The sequence below is a fragment of the Cetorhinus maximus genome, unplaced genomic scaffold (assembly GCF_964194155.1).
Source record: "Cetorhinus maximus unplaced genomic scaffold, sCetMax3.hap1.1 HAP1_SCAFFOLD_3108, whole genome shotgun sequence".
NCBI lineage: Eukaryota > Metazoa > Chordata > Chondrichthyes > Lamniformes > Cetorhinidae > Cetorhinus > Cetorhinus maximus.
In genome coordinates this window covers 1,272-13,243 of record NW_027599035.1, presented here as the reverse complement: position 1 = coordinate 13,243, position 11,972 = coordinate 1,272, and the positions used below count along the sequence as shown (strand labels likewise).

At 56.4% G+C, this 11,972-nt stretch overlaps 1 long non-coding RNA gene across 1 annotated transcript; it reads right to left on the bottom strand.

Annotated features, from left to right (window-relative positions):
- Positions 1-3,979: 3,979 nt before the first annotated feature.
- On the bottom strand, positions 3,980-11,699 carry LOC144677824 (uncharacterized). The gene is made up of 3 exons (XR_013575832.1): positions 11,561-11,699; positions 5,195-5,311; positions 3,980-4,365 (listed from the first exon to the last, which is right to left on the bottom strand). It is a non-coding gene; the product is annotated as an uncharacterized LOC144677824 (long non-coding RNA).
- Between the last annotated feature and the right edge of the window lie 273 nt (positions 11,700-11,972).

Sequence of the window (11,972 nt, the reverse complement as noted above, 5' to 3'; positions counted from 1 at the left end):
GACCGAGCGGCGCTCCCTCAGTACTGACCCTCCAACAGTGCGGCACTCCCTCAGCACTGACCCTCCGACAGTGCGGCGCTCCCTCAGCACTGACCCTCCAACAGTGCGGCACTCCCTCAGCGCTGAGCTGGGGAAATGTTTTACAGCAGGTAAATGAAGGTTTCCACACTGGGGGGAGAATCTCTCACTTCAGGGGGTAAATCCCTCCCTCCTTGTTATTGAGTCCTTGCCCAGACCCTCGAGGCTCAACCTGCCTGAAAGAGATCGAGAGCTGGCTGAGCCTGGCAGGAGCGCGGGCGGCGGGAGGTGGCACTCACGGTTAGGCCCAAGCCTGCAGGCTTGAGGCCTAGCCTGGCCCAGCCCCTGGAGCCCCCACCCAACCGAGAACCCAGCTCCAGGCGAAGGCTGGGGGGAAAGAATCGACGGGCCGAATTCCCCGGCCCACGAGGGAAGGCGGCCGAAGGGGCTGCGAAATTGCGTCTGACGCACAAAACATTGCAGAGCGGCCTTGGGCGGACCCCTCCCTCCCCTCACCCTCGCCAGGAGGCTGCTCCCCTTCCGATGGGCTGGGCCTCGATAGGCCCCTGGTCTCCGGGTGGGACCCCCGGGGTGGAGCGGGCAGGGAGAGAGAGAGGGTGGTCGTGTGACGATAGCTCCGTCCGGCCGGAGTTGGCGGAAAGGCCGAGTGGGCCCTCTGACCCCACCTGGAGCCTGACCGGCTTCTCAATCGACCCCCTCCCCCCCGGGATCCACGTCGTTCAAAGCGTCGGCTGGTCTGACTTGACCTTGGATGGACAATCGGGCGATGGACCCAGACGGCTCCCGATTAGAGGCTGACGGTCAAGAATAAATGGACAACGGAGAGAAACCGAGGCACGGGCGTGAGCTGCCCACCTTTAGCCACTTGGTTTGAAGCGATTCCTCGGCCCTGTTGGCCCGGCCTAGTGGACAGCCCGGGGCCTGAGCCTTGGAGCTGGCTTTGCAGAGGGCAGACATGCAGGAGGGGGATTAAGGGCCCTGATTCGCAATGTGCCTGTGGTTCCTTTCATACCCTTTGTTTTTTGGTCTTGTTTCCTGTCTGCAAGAGCCGAGCCTCCCATGTTGTATATTTCAGCGAGTTCCCAGCCAGCAACTGTTTTCACTGAGGCTTTAATCTCCCAAACAGTGAAACATGGTGTTAAACAGCCTCTACCCCACCCCCCCACCCCCACCACCCACCCCCCAGGCATCCTGAAGGTGCTGACTCTCACTGGGGTACGGGGTCCCCCTCCTCTCCTGAAGGTGCTGACTCTCACTGGGGTACAGGGTCCCCCTCCTCTCCTGAAGGTGCTGACTCTCACTGGGGTACAGGGTCCCCCTCCTCTCCTAAAGGTGCTGACTCTCACTGGGGTACAGGGTCCCCCTCCTCTCCTGAAGGTGCTGACTCTCACTGGGGTACAGGGTCCCCCTCCTCTCCTAAAGGTGCTGACTCTCACTGGGGTACAGGGTCCCCCTCCTCTCCTGAAGGTGCTGACTCTCACTGGGGTACAGGGTCCCCCTCCTCTCCTGAAGGTGCTGACTCTCACTGGGGTTCGGGGTCCCCTCCTCTCCTGAAGGTGGTGACTCTCACTGGGGTACAGGGTCCCCCTCCTCTCCTGAAGGTGCTGACTCTCACTGGGGTACAGGGTCCCCCTCCTCTCCTGAAGGTGCTGACTCTCACTGGGGTACAGGGTCCCCCCTCCTCTCCTGAAGGTGCTGACTCTCACTGGGGTACAGGGTCCCCCTCCTCTCCTGAAGGTGCTGACTCTCACTGGGGTACAGGGTCCCCCTCCTCTCCTGAAGGTGCTGACTCTCACTGGGGTACGGGGTCCCCCTCCTCTCCTGAAGGTGCTGACTCTCACTGGGATAGAAGACAAATTATTTCTGGCAACCAGAGGGGGACACGGATTGAAGAGAATCGGGAAAAGAGCCAGAGGGGGAGATGAGGAGAATGTTTTTTTTTACACAGCGAGTTGTTGTGATCTGGAAGGCGCTGCCTGAAAGGGCGGTGGAAGCAGATTCAATAGGAACTTTCAAAAGGGGGGGAATCGGATAAATACTCGAAAAGGAGAAATTTGCAGGACTGTGGGGGGGAGAGAGAGAGAGTGGGGAGGAGGGGAGTGGGGACTAATTGGGTAGATGTTTGAAAGGGCCAGCACAGGAAGGATGGGCTGAATGGCCTCCTCCGAGGCCTGTGTGATGAAAGCGAGTGGATTACAGTCAGTGTGAATCGGGGCAGTGTCTGTGTTACTCCAGCTCCATCTGCAGCTGAATGTTGCGCTGGAGCTGTTGAATGTTGCTCAGTCCTGCCCTCTGCTGTGACTCCCCAGCTCAATCCACACCAACCATCCACCACCTGCTCACTGCCGAGGCCGGGCATCGCTCAGGTACGAAGCAGCCCCCAGGGCCCCGATTCCCCTGTACACCCCGCCGGCCGGACGCAGGTGCCGCTGAAGCTTTTACCGCTCAGGACAGACACGAGAACACCAAATTTCATAGAGAGGGTGCTGATGGGTTGTCAAGTCGACTTTGATCGGCTTTGCCACGGAGGACGCAACAGGGGACAGTCCGGGGCAGGGGGAGTGGCGGAGGGAAAATAATTGCATAGCTCATACAAAGAGTGGGCACCACCATGATGGATCGAATGGCCTTCTACATTATTCTATTTCCTTTTCCTCTCACGTACTCACCCTGGTTTCCTTTTTGATATGATCTAACGATACTGTCACCCTCACAGCAAGACTACAACCCTCCCTATCTCTGTAACCTCCTCCAGCCCCTACAACCCTCCCTATCTCTGTAACCTCCTCCAGCCCCTACAACCCTCCCTATCTCTGTAACCTCCTCCAGCCCCTACAACCCTCCCTATCTCTGTAACCTCCTCCAGCCCCTACAACCCTCCCTATCTCTGTAACCTCCTCCAGCCCCTACAACCCTCCCTACATCTGTAACCTCCTCTAGCTCCTACAACACTCCCTACATCTGTACCCTCCTCCAGCTCCTACAACCCTCCCTATCTCTATAACCTCCTCCAACCCCTACAACCCTCCCTATCTCTGTAATCTCCTCCAGTCCCTACACCCCTCCCTATCTCTGTAACCTCCTCCAGCCTCCCTATCTCTGTAACCTCCTCCAGCCCCTACAACCCTCCCTGTCTCTGTAACCTCCTCCAGCCCCTACAACCCTCCCTATCTCTGTAACCTCCTCCAGCCCCTACAACCCTCCCTGTCTCTGTAACCTCCTCCAGCCCCTACAACCCTCCCTATCTCTGTAACCTCCTCCAGCCCCTACAACCCTCCCTATCTCTGTAACCTCCTCCAGCCCCTACAACCCTCCCTGTCTCTGTAACCTCCTCCAGCCCCTACAACCCTCCCTATCTCTGTAACCTCCTCCAGCCCCTACAACCCTCCCTGTCTCTGTAACTTCCTCCAGCCCCTACAACCCTCCATATCTCTGTAACCTCCTCCACTCCCACAACCCTCCCTATCTCTGTAACCTCCTCCAGCCCCTACAACCCTCCAAGATCTCTGGACTCCTCCAATTCCGTCCTCTTGACCATCCCCCGATTCCCCATCGCTCCACCATTGGCAGCCGTGCCTTCAGCTGCCTGGGGCCCTGAGCTCTGGAATTCCCTCCCTAAACCTCTCTGACTCTCTCTCTCTCTCTCTCTCTCTTCTCCTTTAAGACGCTCCTTAAAACCGACCTCCGTGACCGAGCTTTTGGTCACCTGTCCCTAATATCCCCGTATGTGGCTCGTGGTCAGATTCTGTCTGATTGATGTTCCTGTGAAGCGTCTCGGGGATGTTTTACTGTGTTGAAGGCGCTAGATAAATGCAGGGTGTTGTGGTTGGTTTAATTGAATAGCCCTGTGGCTGGCTGGTGGCCGAGATATTTTGAGAGACAGTTTCCCAAGTTGATGAGTGTTTGTTTTGTGATTTCCCAGGAACGAGACCGCAGGATTGATGTTGTGTTCATTAACGACACAGATTTTATTCTCCAAAAGAGAAACACGTAAATTATTTAATACAAGCCCAGAGTCCAAAGCTGATAGAGGAGGAGGCCATTCAGCCCACTGAGCCTGTATTGGTTTGGTTGGTCTAAGTTCAGATTGTAAAGCTGGGGAAATGCAGCCACTCTGGTCGCCACACTCTCCCGTTAATCTATCACTCGGTTTTTCTCCTTCCCGCAGGGTTCAAACCCAGGGCCATCTCCGGACGCATTGGTGCTCCAGGCCTCCCCAGGCTTCTCCGCGTAGAAAAGGCCCCAGCGCTGATCCCCCAGCTCACTCCGAGACATCTTCTCCTTCCAGCCATCCACAATGTAATGGTAATCGTCTTCCGAGAACTCCTGGGAGAGGGAGAGAGGGAGAGAGGGAGAGAGAGAGAGAGAGAGAGAGGGGGACAGAGGGAGAGAGAGAGAGAGAGAGGGAGAGAGAGAGAGAGACGGAGAGAGAGAGAGGGACAGAGGGGGAGAGAGAGAGAGAGAGAGGGAGAGGGAGAGAGAGAGAGAGAGAGACAGACAGAGGGAGAGAGAGAGACAGACAGAGGGAGAGAGAGAGAGAGAGAGAGACAGAGAGAGAGAGGGGGACAGAGGGAGAGAGACAGAGGGAGAGAGAGAGAGGAAGAGAGAGAGAGAGAGAGACAGACAGACAGACAGAGGAAGAGAGAGACAGAGGGAGAGAGACAGACAGAGGGAGAGAGAGACAGAGGGAGAGAGAGACAGAAGGAGAGAGAGAGACAGATGGAGAGAGAGAGACAGACAGACAGACAGAGGGAGAGAGGAAAAAGAGAGAGGGAGGGAGAGAGAGAGAGAGAGAGAGGGGGACAGAGGGAGAGAGAGAGGGACAGAGAGAGAGAGATGGGAAGAAAGGTTATAAAAGTGGATCAAATGTCTAAACTGGAGATTGTCAGTGAAACGCGGATTTTCCAGTGTTTGTGTCTGGGGGATGAGTCACTGGACAGAATCACGGTCCAGTGTGATTGTGACCCCTACCCCAGCGGTCAGTTCAGTTATAGACCCAAGTCCCACCCAACCCCAGGTCTGGGATTATCCACTAGGAGCGAAACCTCTGCCTCACATTGTCAATGTGTCTCGGACCCGGGACAGGGGCGGGGGTGGGGGGTCAGAGATCAGAGGTCAGGGGTCAGCTCCCGTTCACCTGTGACCCCAGGATTACCTGTAGAAATGCTCCCCGGATGCTGTCCATCCTCTGGAGCTCGACTTTCAGGATCTCCACAAACTGCTGGGTCCGGTCCTCCGCCCGCACACTGACAAATCCCAAATCCTGGAGCAACTGCGGGAGCAAATCCCGGAGCGGGGGGTGGGGAGAGAAAATAAAAACACGTCATCGTTCCGACTGGGATGGGAGGACAGCGCGAGTTCACACACAGACAGACAGACACACACACACACAGACACACACACACACAGACACACAGACAGACACACACACACAAACAGACAGACACAGACAGACAGACACACACACATACACAGGCACACACACACACACACAGACACACACATACAGACACACACACACACAGACACACACACCCACACAGACACACACACACACACACACAGACACAGACAGACACACACAGGCGCACGCACACACACACACACACACACACAGACACACACACACAGGCACACACACACACACAGACACACACACACACACACACAGACACAGACACACATACACACACACACACAGACACACAGACAGACAGACACACAGACAGACAGACACACACACATAGACACACACACACACACACTCACACACACAAAGACACACACACACACACACACAAAGACACACCCACACAGACACACAAATACAGACAGACACACACACACACACAGACACACATACAGACACACACAGACACAGACAGACACACACAGACACAGACACACACACACAGACAGACGGACACACACACAGACACACACACACAGACACAGACAGACACACACACACACACACAGACACACACACACACACACAGACACACACACACAGACACTCAGACACACAGACCAAGGACAGATAGAGTCTCTCTACACAGATGGGCTTTGGAGGATGGGACGTTATAAACTAAAGGATGAAGTCCGCAGGGTCTCGATGCTGTTGACCTGGTGATCTCTCACATGCAGGTGGGCCGCTGGTCCTGGTGGATAACTGGACATTCTCACCAACTCCCAGCGTTACAGGTCCAAATGCAGACGAGTTACACTCAGATGGGGGTTCTCTGCCTACCGGTTGATAGCCACACACAATATTGAGGTAAGGGAGGCAGGGGGGAGAGCCAGCCAAGGCAGCCTTCCCCTCTCAGCTCGTTCTCCAACAAGACTGTCCCTCAAAACAAGCAGGTTCACAACTGCAGTTTATTTCTCTCTCCCATGTGACTGCCTTTGTGTCTCCCAGACTTTCACTAATTGAAGTGTTTTGCAGTTCAACACAACACAACAAACAAACAAACAACTTCCTCTCGAGTACCATAACTTGATTTCTTGCGATGAGGGGAGATTGGATGGGCTGGGGGTCCTTTTCCTGAGAACAGAGGAGGCTGAGGGGTGACCTAATTATGAGGGGCCTAGAGAGGGTGGACAGGAAAGACTTGTTCACCCCATCCCGGCTGAGGGGTCAGTTACCAGGGGGCACAGATTGAAGGTGATGGGTAGAAGGATTAGAGGGGACATGAGGAAAAACATTTTCACCCAGAGGGAGGTGGGCGTCTGGAATTCACGGCCTGAGTTGGTGGTTGAGGCTGAAACGCTCAATATTTAAAAGGTACCTGGATCTGCGTGTGGAGCGCTGGAACCTGCAGGGCTACGGACCAGGGACTGGGAAGTGGGGTTAATATGAGCGGCGTAACTTTCCAATGGCTCTAGATGTGGTGTAATCACCGTCCTACTTCTGGAATTTTCAATTCTCTCTCTCTCAGGAACCCTCTGTTTGTATTTTTTCTGATGTTGCTGACCCGAGTCTCCAATTTTTAACGTTTTTTCCCCCTCTGTTGGTAACCCCAGACCTCCTACCCATTTTCTGGGGAATTCCTGCCTTCCCCTGTTCACCCTCCCCACGTGCAGCACCTCCCGCCGATCGGTCATGTAAGGGGATCCTTCATGTCGTCGTGTATTTGATCGCAGCCCTGTCCCGTGTTCAGCTACTCCCCTCGATTGTCCCTGCATCATCCCTCTCCTTGGTGAAAACAGAGACAAAGTGCTCATTGAGAACCCTGCCCACATCTTCAGCATCAACACACAAGTTACCGTGTACATCTCTGATAGGCCCGACCCTTTCCTTAGTTATTCTCTCGCTCTTATTGTACTGGGTAAAACACCTTTGGATTTCCTTTGATTTTACCTGCCGATATTTTGTCGTACCCTCCCTTTGCTTTCCCAATTTCCATTTCTACTTCACCCCTGTACTTTCTAAACTCTGAGGCTTTCTACAGTGTTGAGTCTTTTGTGACTGTCATAGGCTTTCTTGTTCTGCTTTATCTTGGCCTGTGTGCTCCTGGGTAACCAGGGGTCTCTAGATTTGGCAGTACCCCCCCCTTCCTCTTTGTTGGGACATGTCTACACTGTGTCCGCAGAATCTCACTTTCCAATGCCTCCCACTGGTTTGACAGTTTTCCCCTCTAATCGCTGTATCCAGTCCACTCTCCCCACCTCACCTCTCAGCTTTGTAAAATTTATCTTCCTTCAATTGAGAACTTTTGCTCCTGTTCTATCTTTGTCCTTTTCCATAATGATGCTAAATCTGACTATATTATGATCACTATTTCCAAAATGGCCCCCACTGCTACATCATCCACTTGCCCAGCTTCATTTCCTAAGACTGAATCTAGAACTGCGCCCCCTCTCGTTGGGCTTGCTACGTGCCGGCTAAAAAAGTTCTGTTGAATGCAGTACAAGAATTTTGAACCCTCTGTGCCCTTCACACTGTTCGTATCCCAATTGATATTAGGGGAGTTGAAGTCTCCAGCTATTATTGTCCTATTGCTTTTCCACTCAGAAATTTGCCTACATATTCTAACTCCCTTCCACTATTTGGGGGTCTATAGTACACACCGAGCAATGTGGCTGCCCATTTGATGCTTCATTTAGTATATCATCCTCCTCACAGCTGTCACTGATTCTTTAACCAATAATGCTACACCCTGAAAACTCAGGGATGTTGAGCTGCCATTTCTACCCCTCCTTAAGCCAAGTTTCCGTTATATCGATGATATCATGCTGCCCTGTGTCTATCTGGGCCCTCAGCTCATCAGCTTTATTTGCTAAACTCCTTGCATTTACATATATACCTTTTAACGTTGCCAAATCCTGTGCTGTACACTTTTTAACCTGAGCTGCTTCTGTCTTTCAGAGTCACTCACTAATTCTCCATCTCCTGCTCTGAATTTGCCCCCAGGTTCCCAAGCCCCTGCCCCCTGCCCATCTAGTTTAACCCCCCTGTCCCCCTACCCCCACAACAGCACTAGCAAATCTCCCAAATATTCGTCCCAGTTCTGTTCTGTCCGGCTTATACAGGTCCCACCTTCCCCAGGGCCAAGTCCCAATGCCTCAGAACTCTGATGCCCTCTCCCTCCTACCCCAGTCCTCCAGGCCACGTGTTCAACGGCTCAGTTCTCCTTCTCCGGCCCTCGCTCGCACGTGGGACTGGGAGTAATCCTGAGATGACTGCTTTAGAGGGGGTGGGGTCCTGCTTTTCGATCTCCTTCCGACCTCCCTAAAGCCTGCTTTCAGGGCCTGCTCCCTTTTCCTACCGGAGTCACCGGTGCCAACGTGGACCACGATCTCTGGAATGATCACCCTCCCCCAGAAGGGTGCCCGGCAGCCGCTCTGTGACATCCTGGCACCAGGGAGGCAACACACCATCCTGGAGTCATGTCTAGGCCCACAGGAACTTGGGGAAGATTTACCCGGTCGGTGAGCAGGGTGCGGGTCCCCGCTCGCCGACACAGAAAATGGTGGGGCGGTGACATCAGGCGCGTGTCCCGACTTCACCGCGCGTCATTTAGATTTTCAGCTCAAGGGCCCTATCGAAAGGCCACTTAAAACCTAATTAATTCAATTTAACGGAGCTGTTCGTCCACCCTTAAGGTGGTCCGGGTGGGGGGTGGGGGGGGGGAACAGTCGAAGAGCCCAGGCGGCCTTCGCATTTCTCATGGACCCTCATCCACGGGCGGGAGGAGGCCTCGCGAAGGCTTTTAAAACCTAATAAAAACTTGATCCGTTTATTCTGTGAGGTGTCCCAGCCCATGTGATAGTGTCACACGAGGGCACATGTTTCAAAAAGGGTTAAGAGCCTTTTATTAAAACTTTAGCACTGACACCAATCGCCCAGAGGCAGCTCCGTGAGGACCTCAGGGAGATCCCTGTGCTCCTTCCACACCCGCGCGTGAGTGAAAAAACGCAGGGAACCTCCCGGGGAATCCCACCCACCCCCAAACCCACCTCCCCCACCCACCCCCAAACCCACCACCCCCACCCACCCCCAAACCCACCTCCCCCACCCACCCCCAAACCCACACCCCCCACCCCCCACCAAACCCACCTCCCCCATCCACCCCCAAACCCACAACCCCCACCCACCCCCAAACCCACCTCCCCCACCCACCCCCAAACCCACCTCCCCCACCCACCCCCAAACCCACCTCCCCCATCCACCCCCAAACCCACACCCCCCACCCACCACCAAACCCACCTCCCCCAACCACCCCCAAACCCACACCCCCCACCCACCCCCAAACCCACCACCCCCACCCACCCCCAAACCCACACCCCCCACCCCCCACCAAACCCACCTCCCCCACCCACCCCCAAACCCACACCCCCACCCACCACCAAACCCACCTCCCCCACCCACCCCCAAACCCACCACCCCCACCCACCCCCAAACCCACCTCCCCCATCCACCCCCAAACCCACACCCCCCACCCACCACCAAACTCACCTCCCCAACCCCCCAACCCCTCCCACCTCCCCCACCCTCCAACTGCTCCCACCTCCCCCAACCCCTCCCACCTCCCCCATCCCCCAACCCCTCCCGCCTCCCCTACCCCCAACCCCTCCCGCCTCCCCCACCCACCACACCCCCACCTCCCCCACCTCCCCCACCCCCCCAACCCCTCCCACCTCCCCCACTCCCCAACCCCTCCCGCCTCCCCCACCCACCACACCCCCACCTCCCCCACCCCCCCAACCCCTCCCACCTCCCCCACTCCCCAACCCCTCCCGCCTCCCCCACCCCCAATCCCTCCCGCCTCCCCCACCTCCAACCCCTCCCGCCTCCCCCACCCCCAAACCCCTCCCACCTCCCCCACTCCCCAACCCCTCCCGCCTCCCCCACCCCCAATCCCTCCCGCGATATTTCGGTCGGGGGGCGCGTGTACCGGGATAGAACGATCAGGAAAGATTGAACAGGCCGGGGCTCTCTCCTCTAGAAAAGAGACGGCCGAGGGGTGGGGGTGACCTGATCGAGCTCTTTAAAATGATGGAGGGGGTTTCGATAGGGTCGACGTAGAGAAGATGTTTCCCCTTGTGGGTTGGGGGAGGGGGGAGAGACCGGAACTAGGAGCCCATCGATATAAGACAGTCACTAATAAATCCGGTCAGGAATTCAGGAGAAACTCCTTCACCCAGAGAGTGGGGAGAATGTGGGACTCGCTCCCACAGGGAGTGGGGAGAATGTGGGACTCGCTCCCACAGGGAGTGAGGAGAATGTGGGACTCGCTCCCACAGGGAGTGGGGAGAATGTGGGTCTCGCTCCCACAGGGAGTGGGGAGAATGTGGGACTCGCTCCCACGGGGAGCGGGGAGAATGTGGGACTCGCTCCCACGGGGAGCGGGGAGAATGTGGGACTCGCTCCCACGGGGAGCGGGGAGAATGTGGGACTCGCTCCCACGGGGAGCGGGGAGAATGTGGGACTCGCTCCCACGGGGAGCGGGGAGAATGTGGGACTCGCTCCCACGGGGAGCGGGGAGAATGTGGGACTCGCTCCCACGGGGAGCGGGGAGAATGTGGGACTCGCTCCCACGGGGAGCGGGGAGAATGTGGGACTCGCTCCCACGGGGAGCGGGGAGAATGTGGGACTCGCTCCCACGGGGAGCGGGGAGAATGTGGGACTCGCTCCCACGGGGAGCGGGGAGAATGTGGGACTCGCTCCCACGGGGAGCGGGGAGAATGTGGGACTCGCTCCCACGGGGAGCGGGGAGAATGTGGGACTCGCTCCCACGGGGAGCGGGGAGAATGTGGGACTCGCTCCCACGGGGAGTGGGGAGAATGTGGGACTCAGTGTCTGACTTAGGCTGTTGTGGAGGGCCGTGGGGACATTTTTACTATGTTCAAGGTGCTAGATCAATGCAAGTTGTTGTTATTGATACCAGACTCCGAAATTTTCAAATCGAAGGTGATTTCACCGGTTTAAACCCAACCCGAAATGGTCCTCCCTGCAGCCCAGGAAGCTCCCTGTGCGTGAAGCAGACGGGAAGGGGTGAAAGGGGAGCAGGGATCACACCTTTCCATATTTCTGGACTGTGTAGAGGATGTAGCCTCGCTGTCTGACATACTCCGCAAAGTGAGGTGACCAGGGGGCTTCGCCACAGCAGTAATCGGTAATCAGCAGCTTGCCTCCCGGCTTCAACCAGGTCTAGAACAGAACAGAGCGGCATCAGTGACAGGTTACACACATACACTCTCCCTCGCCCACTGTCCCTCACTCCCCTTTGCTGAGGGTCAGTGCTGAGGGAGCGCCGCACTGTCGGAGGGTCAGTACTGAGGGAGCGCCGCACTGTCGGAGGGTCAGTGCTGAGGGAGCGCCGCACTGTCGGAGGGTCAGTACTGAGGGAGTGCCGCACTGTCGGAGGGTCAGTACTGAGGGAGCGCCGCACTGTCGGAGGGTCAGTGCTGAGGGAGCGCCGCACTGTCGG